The following is a 14470-nucleotide window of genomic DNA, read 5'->3' on the forward strand; positions in this document are numbered from 1 at the left end:
AGGTCTTTGATCCATTTCTTTTTTCTTTTTTTTTTTTTGAGATGGAGCCTCTCTGTCACCCAGGTTGTTGGAATGCAATGACTCGATCTCAGCTCACTGCAACCTCTGCCTCCCAGATTCAAGCGATTCTCCTGCCTCAGCCTCCCAAGTAGCTGGGATTACAGGCAAGCACCACCATGCCCAACTAATTTTTGTATTTTTAGTAGCAAGGGGGGTTTTGCTATGTTGGCCAGGCTGGTCTCAAACTCCTGACCTCACGTGATCCACTGGCCTTGGCCTCCCAAAGTGCTAGGATTACAGGCATGAGCTACTGCGCCTGGCCCTTCGATCCATTTCGAGTTAAGTTTTGTACATGATGTGTAAGGGTCCAACTTCATTCTTTTGTGTGTGGCTATCCAGTTTTCCAACTCCACTTGTTGAAAAGACTATCCTTTCCCCATTGAACTGTTTTGGCACCCTTGTCAAAAATAATTTAACTATATACATGAGAGTTTATTTCTGGGTTATCTATCATTAACTCAGTTTTGGACACATATACTTTGAGGAGGAGATATCTAGTAGGCAGTTGCAAAGGTGGTTCTGATGCAGACGAGAGTTGGGAGCTAGAGCTGTAGGTTTGGGCACTGACATTGTCCCTGACTTCTGGAGGGCTTATGTTATAGATGGAGACAGAATCATACACAAATCGCTGTGATCTGCCAGAGGTCAACTTACATGCTATCTGGCTGTGAGAAAAGGGCCATGAAAAGAACGATAGAGGAGCAGTTAATCCATAATGGTGAGTAGGAGTTCAATAAGGAAAAGGCAATAATAGCTGATCTCTCTGTGGACTGGTACACCCATACAGGTAAAGAGTGCATTGAATGGCAGGGGATGGTGGCTCACACCTGTAATCCCAGCACTTTGGGAGGTCGAGGTAGATGGATCGCTTGAGCTTAGGAGTTCAAGACCAGCCTGGGCAACATGCCAAAACCCCATCTCTACCAAAAATACAAAAATTAGCTGGGCATGGTGGTGTGTGCCTCTGGTTCCAGCTATCGGAGAGGTTGAGGTGGGAGTATCACTTGGACCAGGGAGGTCAAGGCTGCAATAAGTCGAGATTGCACCACTGAACTCCAGCTGGGCGACAGAGTGAGTCCTTCTTTCAATAATAATAATAATAATTTAACAACAAATTTTAAAAAGAGTACAAGGAAGCATGCATTGTGTGGTGGATGTGGGGAGAGAGGGCATGAAGAAAGGGAAACAGACCTGGAAGGACGGTTGGGGACGCAGATAGAAGAAAGCTTTAATGTGAGGTCAAGGAGTCTGGATTTTAAGTATAGTAATGGAAAATCCAGTGGAGGCTTTGAGAGGGAATGGGAAGGTGCATGAAGAATGGATGAGCAATTTTTTTGCATTACTTTCCTCTTTTCAATACAAACCAGCTTCCTCACTTGCATGCACACGTGTGTACACACACGTGTGACACTGCTTTTTCTGCCTAGATCCCAGTTCCATGCCTTAGTCCTAGATTGTAACTGCTTTATCACTCTCACCCAACTAGGCAGTTGACTTGAATTTCCAGCCTATTTATTTATTTATTTAGAGACAGAGTCTTGCTCTGTCATCCAGGCTGGAGTGCAGTTGCACAGTCTCGGCTCACTGCAACCTCAACCTCCTATGTTCAAGCAATTCTCCTGCCTCAGTATGCCAAGTAGCGGGGATTACAGGCGTGCGCCACCACACCTGGCTAATTTTTGTATTTTTAGTAGAGATAGGGTTCCACCATGTTGGCCAGTCTGGTCTTGAACTCCTGAGCTCAGATGATCCACCCACCTTGGCCTCCCAAAGTGCTGGGTTTACAAACGTAAGCTACCATGCCCGGCGTAAATAATTTTATTTATTCCTTTTTAAATTCTTTCCTTCCTTTTCCCCTTCCTTTCTTTCTAATTTCTTATTGAAATAACATAGACTAAAATGCATAAAGTGCTTTTTAAAAATTTTTTTGAGACAGGGTCTTGCTGTGTCACCCAGGTTGGGCTGCAGTGGTATGAATACAGCTCACTGCAGTCTCAACCTCCTGGGTTCAAATGATCCTCCCGCCTCAGCCTCCCAAGTTACTGGGACCACAGGCATGTGCTACCATGCCCAGCTTTTTGAAAAAAAAAAATTTTGTAGAAATGAGGGTCTCGCCATGTTGCCCAGGCTGTAAAGTGCATTTAAGTCTTAAGTACAGCTTAACAATTTTTTTTCTTTTTGAGATGGAATTTCATTCTTGTTGCCCAGGCTGGAGTGCAATGGTGCAATATTGGCTCACCACCACCTCCATCTCCTGGATTCAAGCGATTCTTCTGCCTCAGCCTCCCGAGTAGCTGGGATTACAGGCATGTGCCACCACACCAGGCTAATTTTGTATTTGTAGTAGAGACAGGGTTTCTCTATGTTGGTCAGGCTGGTCTTGAACTCCCGACCTCAGGTGATCCGCTCACCTTGGCCTCCCAAAGTGCTAGGATTACAGGCGTAAGCCACCATGCCCGGCCAGCTTAATGAATTTTTACATGTGTCTACACTCATGTAAACACTACCTAAGTAACGAGAGAGAACATTTTGCTCCTTCTACCTTCTAGTGAGCACTGTGCTAGAGGTAACCACTATTCTGACTTCTATCACTATGATTAATTTTGCCTGTTATAGAACTTCTAGAAAAGGAATCATGAAATGGGCCTTCTTTTGTATCTAATGTCTATGAGATTTATTCACATGGCTGAGTCCACATGGCCACATAATTTCTTACAGTAAAACTCCCCACTTAATATTCCAAAATTAGCTTCCTGACCTGCTGCAGCTTTTAAATCAACTTATTTTTCTTCTCTTTCTCTCTCCTCTTTTTCTTTCTTCCTCCCTCTCCTTTTCTTCTTTCCATCAGTAAGTAGTAAGCATCTTTGCATGGGTGTTAGGGAAGCAGCAGGGAGCATCACAGTCTTGGTTCCTGCCCTGTTGGAAGTATATGCTATGGTGGGAGGGACAGGTGAAGAACCAAGTAAGGACAGTAGAGTGTGAAGCTGGGTGTGGTGGCTCAACCTGTAATCCCAGGACATTGGGAGGCTGAGGTGGGAAGATTGCTTGAGCTCGGGAAATCGAGACCAGCCTGGGCAACATAGCAAGACTTTGTCTCTATTAAAAATTTAAAACCTCAGCTTGGCATCATGGTACACATCTGTGCCAGCTACTCAGGAGACTGCAGCAGGAGGATTGCTTGAGCCCAGGAGTTCAAGGCTGCAGCGAGCTATGATCGCACCACTGCACTTCAGCCAGGGCAACAGAGTGAGACCTTGTCTCGAAAACAAAACAAAACAAAATAGGCCAGCACAGTGGCTCATTTCTGTAATCCTAGCACTTTGGGAAGCCGAGGCTGGTGGATCCCTTGTGCCCAGGAGTTCGAGACAAGCCTGGGGAACATGGTGGAATCCTGTCTCTACAAAAGAATACAAAACATTAGCCAGTGTGGTGGCATGCACCTGTAGTCCCAGCTACTCAGGAGGCTGGGGCAGGAGGATCAACTGAGCCCAGGAGATCGAGGCTGCAGTGAGCCGAGATCGCGACACCGCATTCCAGCCTGGGCGACAGAGTGAGACCCTGTCTCAAACAAACAAACAAAAAGACAGTAGAATGTGATGAGCAGAATGCTAGAAAAGTCAAGGGCACTATGGCAACTTGTAGAAGAGACATCAAACCCCAACTTTATGGACCACAAAAGACTTCCTGGAGAAAACACCTGAACTGAGACCTGAAGAATAAATAGTGTTGTGAGCAGTCACCTGTGCAAAAGCTGCAAGCAAGAGAGAACTGGTACTTTCAAGGAAATGCAAGAAATTCAGAGAAGTTCAGTTCGACTGGAACATAGAGCGTAAAGTTGGGAAGAGTGCCTGCAGGGCCAGGCAGGGCAGATCTTGAAAGAGTGACACAATGAGGATCTGGTTTATTTATTATTAAATTTGATTTTGAGTCGATTGTTTTGTGTGTGTGTGGTTTTTTGTTTGTTTGTTTGTTTTCAGACAGGGTCTCACTGTTGCCCAGACTGGAGTGCAGTGGTGCGATCATAGCTCACGGCAGCCTTGACCTCCTGGGCTTAGGTGATTCTACCCCCTCAGCCCCCGCCCTCCCTCCACCACGTAGCTGGGACTACACGACCATGGCCAGCTAATTAAAAAAAAATTTTTGTAAGGCTGGGTGCGGTGGCTTATGCCTGTAATCCTAGCTACTTGGGAGGCTGAGGCATGAGAATTACTTGAACCAGGGAGGCAGAGGTTGCAGTGAGCCAAGATTGTGCCGCTGCATTCCAGCCTGGGTGACAGAGCAAGACCCTGTCTCCAAAAATAAAATAAAATTACATAAATAATTTTTTTATTTTTCTTTTAGAGACAGGGTCTCCCTGTTTTGCCCAGGTTGGTCTCAAACTCCTGGGGCTCAAAAGATCCTCCTGCCTCGGCTTCCCAAATGCTGGGATTACAGGTGTGAGCCACTGCACCAGGCCCCAAAAGGCATTTTAGTTTTTGCAGAGATATGCACATGGTACAAAAGAGCATATATTGAAACACAAGTCCCCCTGGCTCTCCTGTCCCCGGCCACCCAGCTCCCCACAGGTGCAGCCTTTGGAATGCTCATTCTGGCTGCAAGTTGAAAAGCAACATGTTATTGAAGCAAGAGTGAAAACAGGAGACCTTTCAGGAAGCTGTTGAGCATTCCGGGTGACAGGGGATGGTAGTGACTGAGAGAATGATTTTACACTCTAGGAGGCCGAGGCAGGCGGATCACTTGAGGTCAGGAGTTTGATACCAGCTTGACCAACATGGTGATACCCCGTCTCTACTAAAAATAAAAAATAAAAATAAAAATAAAATAGCCAGGCATGATGGCGCAGCTACTTGGGAGGCTGTAATCCCAGCTACTTGGGAGGCTGAGGCAGGAGAATTGCTTGAACCTGGGAGGCAGAGGTTGCAATGAGCTGAGATCGTGCCACTGCACTCCAGCCTGGGCAACAGCAAGACTCAAAAAAAAAAAAAAAAAAAAAGAGAAAGAAAGAAAAGAAAAACTTGTATTGTTGTAAGCCTCAGTTTGGGGGTGGATTATTTACTCAATAGATAACTGAAAAACGAAGGGAAGGAGGGGTAGGGGAGAGAGGCTATGGGTTCAGTTTGTTGCCTTGGAGTTCTGGATCTCAGAATTTTGCAACCATGGCCGGCTGCTTCCCTCTTTTCCTGTTTCCCTGCTAAGCGTCTACAGCTTTGTAGTCCAGAGCTTCAGCCTGGGAGGTTCAGGCGTCTGGTCTGCTGTTTCTCTGGTGCCCACATAAACAGCTCTAAAATTCAATAGCATGTTGATGGCTCTGTTTCTTTGGTTGGTGTAGGGTTGGTTTCAGTCCCCCTTTGGTTTGGGGGAAGGATTTTTTTTCCTCTGATTCCATACCCCTGGGGGAAATGTTATTTCTTTGTATCATTCAGTTTCTATTAATAATACAGCGCTAAATACAAAGTAGGTGTTCACTAAATGCCAGATGAACGGCTAGATGAAGCTCACTTGGATACAGTCCTAAATGCGGTCCAATTCCTGAGTTCCTGTCCCACCCACAGGCCTTCAGTTTCTCCAAGTATGCAAAGGAGGTCACGCCTCACCTTCTCCCTGCAATTCAGGAGCTGGTCCCATTGCTAGGAGTGGAATGGGGAGTGGAGATACAGACCACTGATGAGTCAAAGGCTCACACGCTGTGAGTGTCATTCCCTCTGCGCCTCCATGGGGAAATGGCCAAGCTTGTGAGGAAACAGGTGATGTGACATGCATGGGCAGTGTGATTGATGGGGACCAAGACCTGGAGCAGAGGGTCTGCATTCCTTGGCCTGGAGAGGCCTGAGGAAGGACCGTGTGTGTTTGCTGTGTGCACGTGAGAAAAAGAGAGTGGAGAGTAAACAGCTCCTTGTTGTTTGGCTCAATGGCCCTCTTTCCCTTCAACCCAGGATGGCCGCCAAGAGCTCAGTCAGTTGAGATCATCTGCCTTTATCTGTCTCCATGTTGTGGTGTACTTGATCTCCCTGCAGACTGGGACTCCCCAGGACAGAGTGCACACCCCTTTCTCAGTTTCCTCTTCAGAGCCAGAGAGACTAGGGACCCTCTATGCAGTCCCTATTGGCTGCTCTTGGCAGCCCCTCCAGAGCCCCTTTCTTGCAGCTCTGAGGGGATGTAGCATCCTCCCATGTCCCCCAACCCAGCTCTCATCACAATGGAATCCAAGAAGGGACTCAGGAGAGACTCTTGTCCAATCTTCTCTTATTCAAGGGAAGGATACTGAGGCCCAGATTGGGGAAGTGACACATCCAGTGTCCTGGCTGGTCCCTGGCAGAGTTAAGGCCAAGACCTACGTTTCCTAACTCCCAAGTCAGTGCCCTCGGTTGCCCACACAGCCTCCCCCAGGGCTCTCGCTTCATCAACCTGTCGCCCAGGCTGGAGTGGAGTGACGCAATCTCAGCTCACTGCAATCTCCACCTCCCTGGTTCAAACAACTCTTCTGCCTCAGCCTCCCAAGTAGCTGAGATTACAGGCATGTGCCACCACGCCCAGCTAATTTTTGTATTTTTAATACAGATGGGATTTCACCATGCTGGCCAGGTTGGTCTCGAACTCATGATCAAGTGATCTGCCCGCGTCTGCTTCCCAAAGTGCTGGGATGACAGGCGTGAGCCACCACAGCAGGCCTGACCTCTCTTTTGTTTGTCCTCTACTTTCTCTTCTCAGCCTCTCTCTGGCACATGTCCCGTGGCAGGGACACTTGTAGCTTGGGGGAAGGGTGACCAGCAGGCAGGCTTTCTGAGTGAGCATGGAGCTTACAGCGTTTTTGAACACGGAGAGGCTGATGTGCACTGGCACATGCACACACACTGCCACATCCACATGCAGGTGCTACTTGACTCAGCTGCTTCCACTTGGCCAGGGAGACACAGGCACACACACAGCCACACATACACAGCCGCACACGCCTCTGTTAGGTGGAGTGCTCTCCACAAGTCCCCGCTCAGGGGACTGAGCACCAACATGAGTATGGGACTCCTCCTATGGCCTCAGACCTTGGTGTCCATAGTGGGCGTAACTGGGGGCAACAGATCAAGGACAGATCAGGGACAGTGGAGTGACTGACCCCTGTGACCTGGGATCCAGGAAGACAGGTTTAGAGCCATCATCCTCACGGGCTCATCTTTGTCCACCTAGGATTCCTCCCACTGAGGCCCTGAGTGTCACTCCTGGGTGGATAATGGGCGGGTGAAAACCCCCACTTTCCTTCTTCCTCTTGCTCCCTTTGCCACCCCTTCCCCCTGCTTGATAAGAATCTGTTTAAACTAAGCTGCTGCCAGGCCATAGATTCCATGGAGACCCAGCTGGATCTCTTAAAACACAAGGGGAGATGTTTATCTTTTCTCCCAGCCCTGCCTGGGTTACCTCCTCCTGGGCACTGCCAGCCAAGAGCACTGCCTGGTGAGACAAATTAGGGAAGACCAAACTGGGCCCTGGCACCTAGGCTAAGGGTGTGAGCAGTGTTGGGGGAGGGGTGGGCCTGGCAGGCAGGGGAGGGGCAGGTAGGCAGGTGTCCTTTCAGAGCTTACTCACCTCTTCCTGTCCCCTTGCCTCCCACCCCAGCCCCAGTCACTCCACTGCCCCCCACCTCTGGAGAAGCTGAATGGGGATTCGATCCCCAGCCAGTTGCTGGAGTTCCGGAGCAGCTGTCTCAGGCCTGGTGAGGAGGGGCCAGGAATGCTGGGGCTGAGGCCTGGGCCGCCCAGACAGAGCCCGCTCTGAATTCTGGGAGTGTTTGTGCAGCTGGAGCCCATTAGGGGAGGGAGCCAGGCCGCTTATTAATCCCAGCCTTGTTCCCCGGGAGGGGCCAGGGCTCCGCACACGAGTAGAGGGGGAGGGGGTTCTGCTAAGGGAGGCCAGCCCCCAGCCCCCAGCCCTCAGCCCCCTGCTTGGTGGAGTCTCAGACAGGAGCTTGGAGATCTGGGGCCCTGCATGGTGCATATGTGTGTGTGAGCGTGTGTACCCACATGTGTGGGGGGATGAGTGTGGAGGCAGGGGTGTGGGCACAGTGAGGGGCACTGGGGGTATGGGGAGGTTTGGCGGAAAGCACTCCTACCTGAAGAGGCAGGGAGCACACGGTGGTCCTGGGAGGGGGTGTGTACACTCCTCAGGGATCCCCACCTGCCCCCAGAGCTCCTGCTGCCTGCCGCCCTGGCTAGTGGGAGAAGAGGAGAAGGAGGGGATGGACTTGTGTGGCCCAAGTGTTGAATGTGTGCACAGAGGGCTGAGGACTGAGTGTGGAGGCAGGACCTCCACGTGGAGCCATGGGGGTCATGTCCTGCGATAGCTACAGGGGACGCCATCTGCCCTGACCTCAATGTGAGGAGCACCTCCTGGGGTTGTGCAGTGTATGACCTGCCCAACTACACACACTGCTCCTGGGAGGAGGCTGGGAGTCTGGGGGCCTGAGTTTGGTTCCAAGCTGGCACTGCCATAAGATGTGGCACAAAGGATGGTGACATTGAACCCAAATGGAGGCCTGGCATGGCATTCCAGCTCTTCTGAATAGCATGGGACCTTGGGTCTATTTCCTTCTTTTCTTTTCTTTCTTCCTTCCTTCCTTCCTTCCTTCCTTCCTTCCTTCCTTCCTTCTTTCTTTCTTCTTTCTTTCTTTCTTTCTTTTCTCTCTCTCTCTCCTCTCCTCTCTCTCTTTCTCTTTCTTTCTTTTCTTTCTTTTCTCTCTCTCTCTCTCCTCTCCTCTCTCTCTTTCTCTTTCTTTCTTTTTTCTTGAGACAGAGTCTCACTCTGTTGCCCAGGCTGGAGTGCAATGGCGCAATCTCGGCTCACTGCAACCTTCACCTCCCAGGTTCAAAAGATTCTCCTGCCTCAGCCTCCTGAGTAGCTGGGATTACAGGTGCCCCCCACCCCCATGCCTGGCTAATTTTTTTGTATTTTTAGTAGAAATAGGGTTTCACCATGTTGGCCAGGCTGGTCTCGAGCTCCTGACCTCAGGTGATCCACCCGCCTCACCCTCCCAAAGTGCTGGGATTACAGGCGTGAGCCACTGCACCCGGCCTGGGTGCATTTCTTAATCTCTCTGAGTCTTACTTCCTTTATCCACAGATGGGCATCAGGTCTGTCCTATGTACCTCATAGGAGTGTTCTAACTGAGTGCCATGGAGGGAGGCAGAGGAAGCACTGCCCGCCCACCTGTTAACACTGTGTTTTCAGGATGCCATCTTGGAAGCAGCCTGTCTTCTGTCAGGCCCAGCGCCATGTGGTAGACAGCTGTGGGGGGATGCCCTGGTACAGAGCTGAGGTCCCCTTGTACTTATTGCTCTCACTTAGGCCCTGCCATGTCTCCAGCTGGGGGCTAAGACTGTTAGATGCTCGGGGTGATGACACCGAAAAGGTTCTGGGAAGAATTCTACTGGAACTTGGGAAAGTTGGGAGCTGTGACGAAAATCCCAGCACCCCGTTTGGGAAACAGGGAGGAAGATGCCATGACCATTCCTTAGAGAGAGGGTTCGCTTGGATGGCCTCTGCTGAACTGCGGTCCAACACTTCATGGGAGAAGGTGTGACCTGGGACTGGTATATTAGAAGGAAGGTCAGTGTGGGGCGGGGGCGGGGTGGAGGGTGGCTTTGGAGAGGCAGTCATCGGCCTTAGCCATCCCCAGAAGCCTTGGCCAAGGAGAGGAAGAAAACCCTCTCTTCTAACCCCTTGTTACCACAAGCCTCCCTTTGTTCAGAGGGTCAGCTTAGGTATGGTGAGGTCTCTTCAAAACTTCAGAGAGAATTTCCCTGGCGGGTTGGTGGGACAGGAACCACAGAACATCAAGACTGGTGATTACTGCAACAACAAATGGAAATCTTGGGATGCGCAAAGAATAACAGCTGTCCGAGAATCCCCAATCATGTCCCGAGGTGGTAGCCCCAGTGGCTTCAAATGCCAGCGGCATTTCTGTCATAGGTGGTCTCTGAACTGGGCACTCTGAGGGCCTCCTCCTGTTAAAGTCTAACACCAGGGCTGTCTCAGTTGAAGAGAATTGCGGAGGTGGGAAGGAGACCCACAAAATTCTGGAGGCTCAGCTCCTGCCTTCAGGGAATCCCAGTCTAGTAGGGAAGACAGTCCCTGCCCTCAGAAAGCTCCTGTTATAATCGAAGGAGACACCATTTGTCCTCTAGGAACGCCTAGTGTGATGGTAGAGACATACCCTCTGTCTAAGAAACCCCCTCATCTGATGGTGGAGGCAGGACACACACACAGACACACACACACACACATGCTCTCTCTCTCTCTTTTTCTCTCTTTCCCTCTCTCTCTCTCTCTCTCCCTCTCTCCCTCTCCCTCTCTCCTACGACATAGAGAGTTTTATTTTTATTTTTTTATTTTTTTTTTTTATTTTTATTTTTTTGAGACGGAGTCTCGCTCTGTCACCCAGGCTGGAGTGCAGTGGCCAGATCTCAGCTCACTGCAAGCTCTGCCTCCCGGGTTTATGCCATTCTCATGCCTCAGCCTCCGGAGTAGCTGGGACTACAGGCGCCCACCACCTCGCCCGGCTAGTTTTTTGTATTTTTTAGTAGAGACGGGGTTTCACCATGTTAGCCAGGATGGTCTCGATCTCCTGACCTCGTGATCCACCCGTCTCGGCCTCCCAAAGTGCTGGGATTACAGGCTTGAGCCACCGCGCCCGGCCACGACACAGAGAGTTTTAAAGATGAAGTGGGCCGGGCGCAGTGGCTCACACCTATAATCCCAACACTTTGGGAGGCCAAGGTGGGTGGATCACCAGAGGTCAGGAGTTCAAGACTAGCGTGGCCAACATGGTGAAAACGTATCTCTACTAGTAATACAAAAAAATTAGCTGGGTGTGGTGGCACATGCCTGTAATGTCAGCTACTTGGGAGGCTGAGGCAGGAGAATCACTTGAACCCGCGAGGTGGAGGTTGCAGTGAGCCGAGATTATGCCATTGCCTTCTAGCCTGGGCAACAAGAGCTAAACTCTGTCTCAAAAAAAAAAAAAGATGGAGTGAATGTGAGATGAACTAATGGATCAAGTTCTAGGCAGTTGTGAGTAGTGGAATGAGTGATAGGGGAGAAGAAATGAGGCGTCCACTAGGGGCAGCTCCTTGGAGGAAGATCTTGTGTGATGGTGTGGGCTGCAGTAGCGTAGGCTGCAGCTTTTCATTACACAGTTACCCCTGGCTACCCTTCCCCTCTGGGTGAGGTCTGTGGAAACAGCATTGGCCTGGGAGATCAGGTTTGTGCTGGGCTCTGACACCAATTTGCTGTGTGACACTGAGCAAGACACAACCTCTCTGAGCTTGTAAAAGTCACAAGCTGATCCCTCAGATCCCTTCCAGCTCTTACATCCTAGACTTCCTGGCCCCAGCCCTTTCGCCCCCGCTTCCTCTCCCCCAGAGCCTCCCCACCACTGCCCTTCCTCTTGGCCTTCCATTTGGTCTCTCCTGGGGCAGGTGGTCCAGGCAGCTGCCTGGCCTGTGTGGCGATGGGATCCCACCCACAGCGAGGGGTGGTGTTCAGTGGGAGTGGCTGTGACCTGAGGAGCTGGGTTCGGGGCTCAGGCTGGAGGTTCTGGGGTGAGGACCTGACTTTTGGCAGCTTTTCCCAATACCCTCCAGAAGGGGATATTTGAGGGGAGGGAGAAAAGGGTTCAGGAGATGTCTTGTTTCAGGCTGTGGTGGGTCTGGGTTCCTTTGGGAGGCTTGGGAGGCGCAGTCATGGAAGAACAGGTTGAACTCCACTTCCCCTGAGCTTGGGGACATTGGGGCCAGCATTGGGCCAGGGTGGTTCCTGCAGCTGCTGGGTGTGCTTGTTGTGAGGGAGTTGGGTGGGGGGTGGGATGTGGATTGGAAGGGACAGCTGGGTCTGCAGGAAGCCTAGCCTGACACCCCTCCTGAGACGCTTCCCCTCTCCCATCCCCACACTCATGGACCAGAATGCGGGGGGTACTCTCCACCCACCCAGAACAAGAGGCTAGACAGAGACTGGAGAGAGACTCAAGAGGGGCTGGCCTAAGAGAGCCAGGTCATGTCCATCTCTGTGCTTTTCCAACAGAAAGGCTTCCATGAAAATGGCTTGGGTGACATAAAGGAGGTGGCAACAGATGACAGCTGGATGGAGGACTCAACTCCTGTTGTCGCTGATTCAACCTCGAGCACTTCCAACATTTTGCCCTCTCCAGTGTGGGTCCTTCAACGTCAGCAGCGCCTGAGTATCACTTGGTATGCCTGTGAAGACACATGGGGCGGAAGGCTGGCCTCACTTCACAGATTTTGGATCAGTAGGTCTAGGGCGGGGGCTAAGAACTGGAATTCCCAGTGAGTTCCCAGGCGATGCTGCTGATGCTGGCGCACACGCCTCATTTTGAGTAGCACTTGAATGCTTCTTTCTCCCCTCCCTGCTTGGCTGTCTCATCCCTCTCCCCTCCCTAAGCACAAGCCACCCCAGCTGTTAGGGGCTAAGCACATGGTAGGCATGGCAGAGGGCCAGGGTCAGACCCTGCGGTGGGAGGGACCCTGTGTGGGAGTCTGAGTGGGGAGGTGTAGAACTGGGCTCAGCATGGTTTCTTCTGTCTGACCTAGGCCCCCACGACACACTGGGGTGATGCTCTATTCCCTCCTTTCCTCTCTTCTCCAGCACAGTGGCCCTCAATCTGCACAGATCCTGGGAATTCACAAGTGGACCAAGCATCCTACGGGACCATGTTTTAATATTTTCCACTCTTGCCCAAGTTTGTGCCCTATTGTTCTCCAAATATGTGTGGAGGGTGTTGTGGTGAAAACAACATAAAATTATTCAAAACTTCTTGATTAATTTATACTTTCTGGCCGGGCACAGTGGCTCATGCCTCTAATCCCAGCACTTTGGGAGGCTGAGACAGGAGGATCGCTTGAGGCCAGGAATTGGAGACCAGCCTGGGCAACATGGCAAAACTTCATCTCTACAAAAAACAGAAAATTTAGCCAGGCGCAGTGGTGCACGCCTGTAGTCCCAGCTACTCAGAAGGCTGAGGTGGGAGCATCACTGCAGCCCAGAAGAGCAAGGCTGCAGTGAGCCACAGTTGCACCACTGCACTCCGGCCTGGGCAGCAAAGACACAGTCTCAAAAAAAAAAAAGATAAGTTATACTTTCTTAACTTCTAAAAATTATAGCGCTGGGTGCAGTGGCTCACACTTGTAATCCCAGTGCTTTGGGAGGCTGAGGTGGGAGGACTGCTTTTGGCCAGGAGTTCAAGACAAGACTGGGTAACACAGCAAGACCCCATCTTTACCAAAAATTTAAAACAATCGTCTAAGCATGGTGGAGCATGCCTATAGTCCCAGCTGTTAAGAAGACTGAGGCAGGAGGATTGCTTGAGCCCAGGAGGTTAAGGCTGCACTTCAGCCTGGGCGACAGTGACTATCTCTAAAACCAAAAATTATGAAATAGATCACACTTATAAAACATATTGGCTTTTTAACCAAGATGATTTCCATGGTGATGACCCTTAACGTAGCCCAGGCTACTGTTCCAGCCTCATCCAGATCCCCCTCTCTTCCAGGCCTTATTTCAGTTACACAAATGGACTTTGTTCCTCTGGCCTCAGGGCCTTTGCACTTGCTGTTCCCTCTGCCCACCACCAGCTGCCTCATTCACACTCACCCCCTCCACTCCTTGGGCTGATTAACTCTTGCTTTTCCCTCCAACCTAGACTATCACTTCCTTAGGAAACCTTTCCCACCCTCCTGACCACGTTAATTCCCTCATTTGAGGCTCTGACATACAGGTATTTACCCCTTTGTCTGCAGCCCTTAAGTTACTTTAATTTTACATTTGTGTGTGACTTTGACTAATTTCTGACTCCCCATCAGTCTGAAAGTTCTGTGAGGCAGAGCCCATTCATTTCTCCGGCTTATTGCCCACCACGGTAGCTCTAGAGACAACCACAGTGCCTGGCACAAACCAGGTGCTTAATCAACATAAGATAAAGGATGCCATCAGTTAGCCAGTTGGTGAATAAAAGATCACCTCCATGTTGGAGGTAATAGCCAGAAACTTGCAGCCAACCTGGTGTCAAAGGATAAAAGTTAATAAAACCTGTACCATGGCCTTCAGGATTTTCTGACCACCTGTTCTCATAGGTAGACCACAGCTTTGGCTTCTGCAGTGTAGATGAGAAAGGAGACAGGTGACTGGCAGGTTGCCAGCTACAAAGTAATGGGAGTTGGGAAGAGAGAGAAACATGGAGGGAGAAGGGCAGATGAAAAAGAAGGCAGAGAAGAAATCATGGAGACAGAAGAGAGATGGAGAGGAGAAAACAGAGCCTGAAGAAGAGAAAGAGGACAAAGCCCCCTTAGGACAAAGCTGAGGAAAGAGGGTCTCCAGGAGGGTCGATGGAGTGGGGTCAAGGGGCATCGTTTGG

The 14470-nt window shown here is 50.5% G+C and overlaps 1 long non-coding RNA gene across 1 annotated transcript; it reads left to right on the forward strand.

Annotated features, from left to right (window-relative positions):
- Positions 1–12128: 12128 nt before the first annotated feature.
- Positions 12129–12873, forward strand: LOC117066522. The gene is made up of 2 exons (XR_004430376.1): positions 12129–12290; positions 12706–12873. It is a non-coding gene; the product is annotated as an uncharacterized LOC117066522 (long non-coding RNA).
- The last annotated feature ends 1597 nt before the right edge of the window (positions 12874–14470 follow it).

This window comes from Trachypithecus francoisi, unplaced genomic scaffold (genome assembly GCF_009764315.1).
Source record: "Trachypithecus francoisi isolate TF-2019V2 unplaced genomic scaffold, Tfra_2.0 Lachesis_group20, whole genome shotgun sequence".
Lineage (NCBI taxonomy): Eukaryota > Metazoa > Chordata > Mammalia > Primates > Cercopithecidae > Trachypithecus > Trachypithecus francoisi.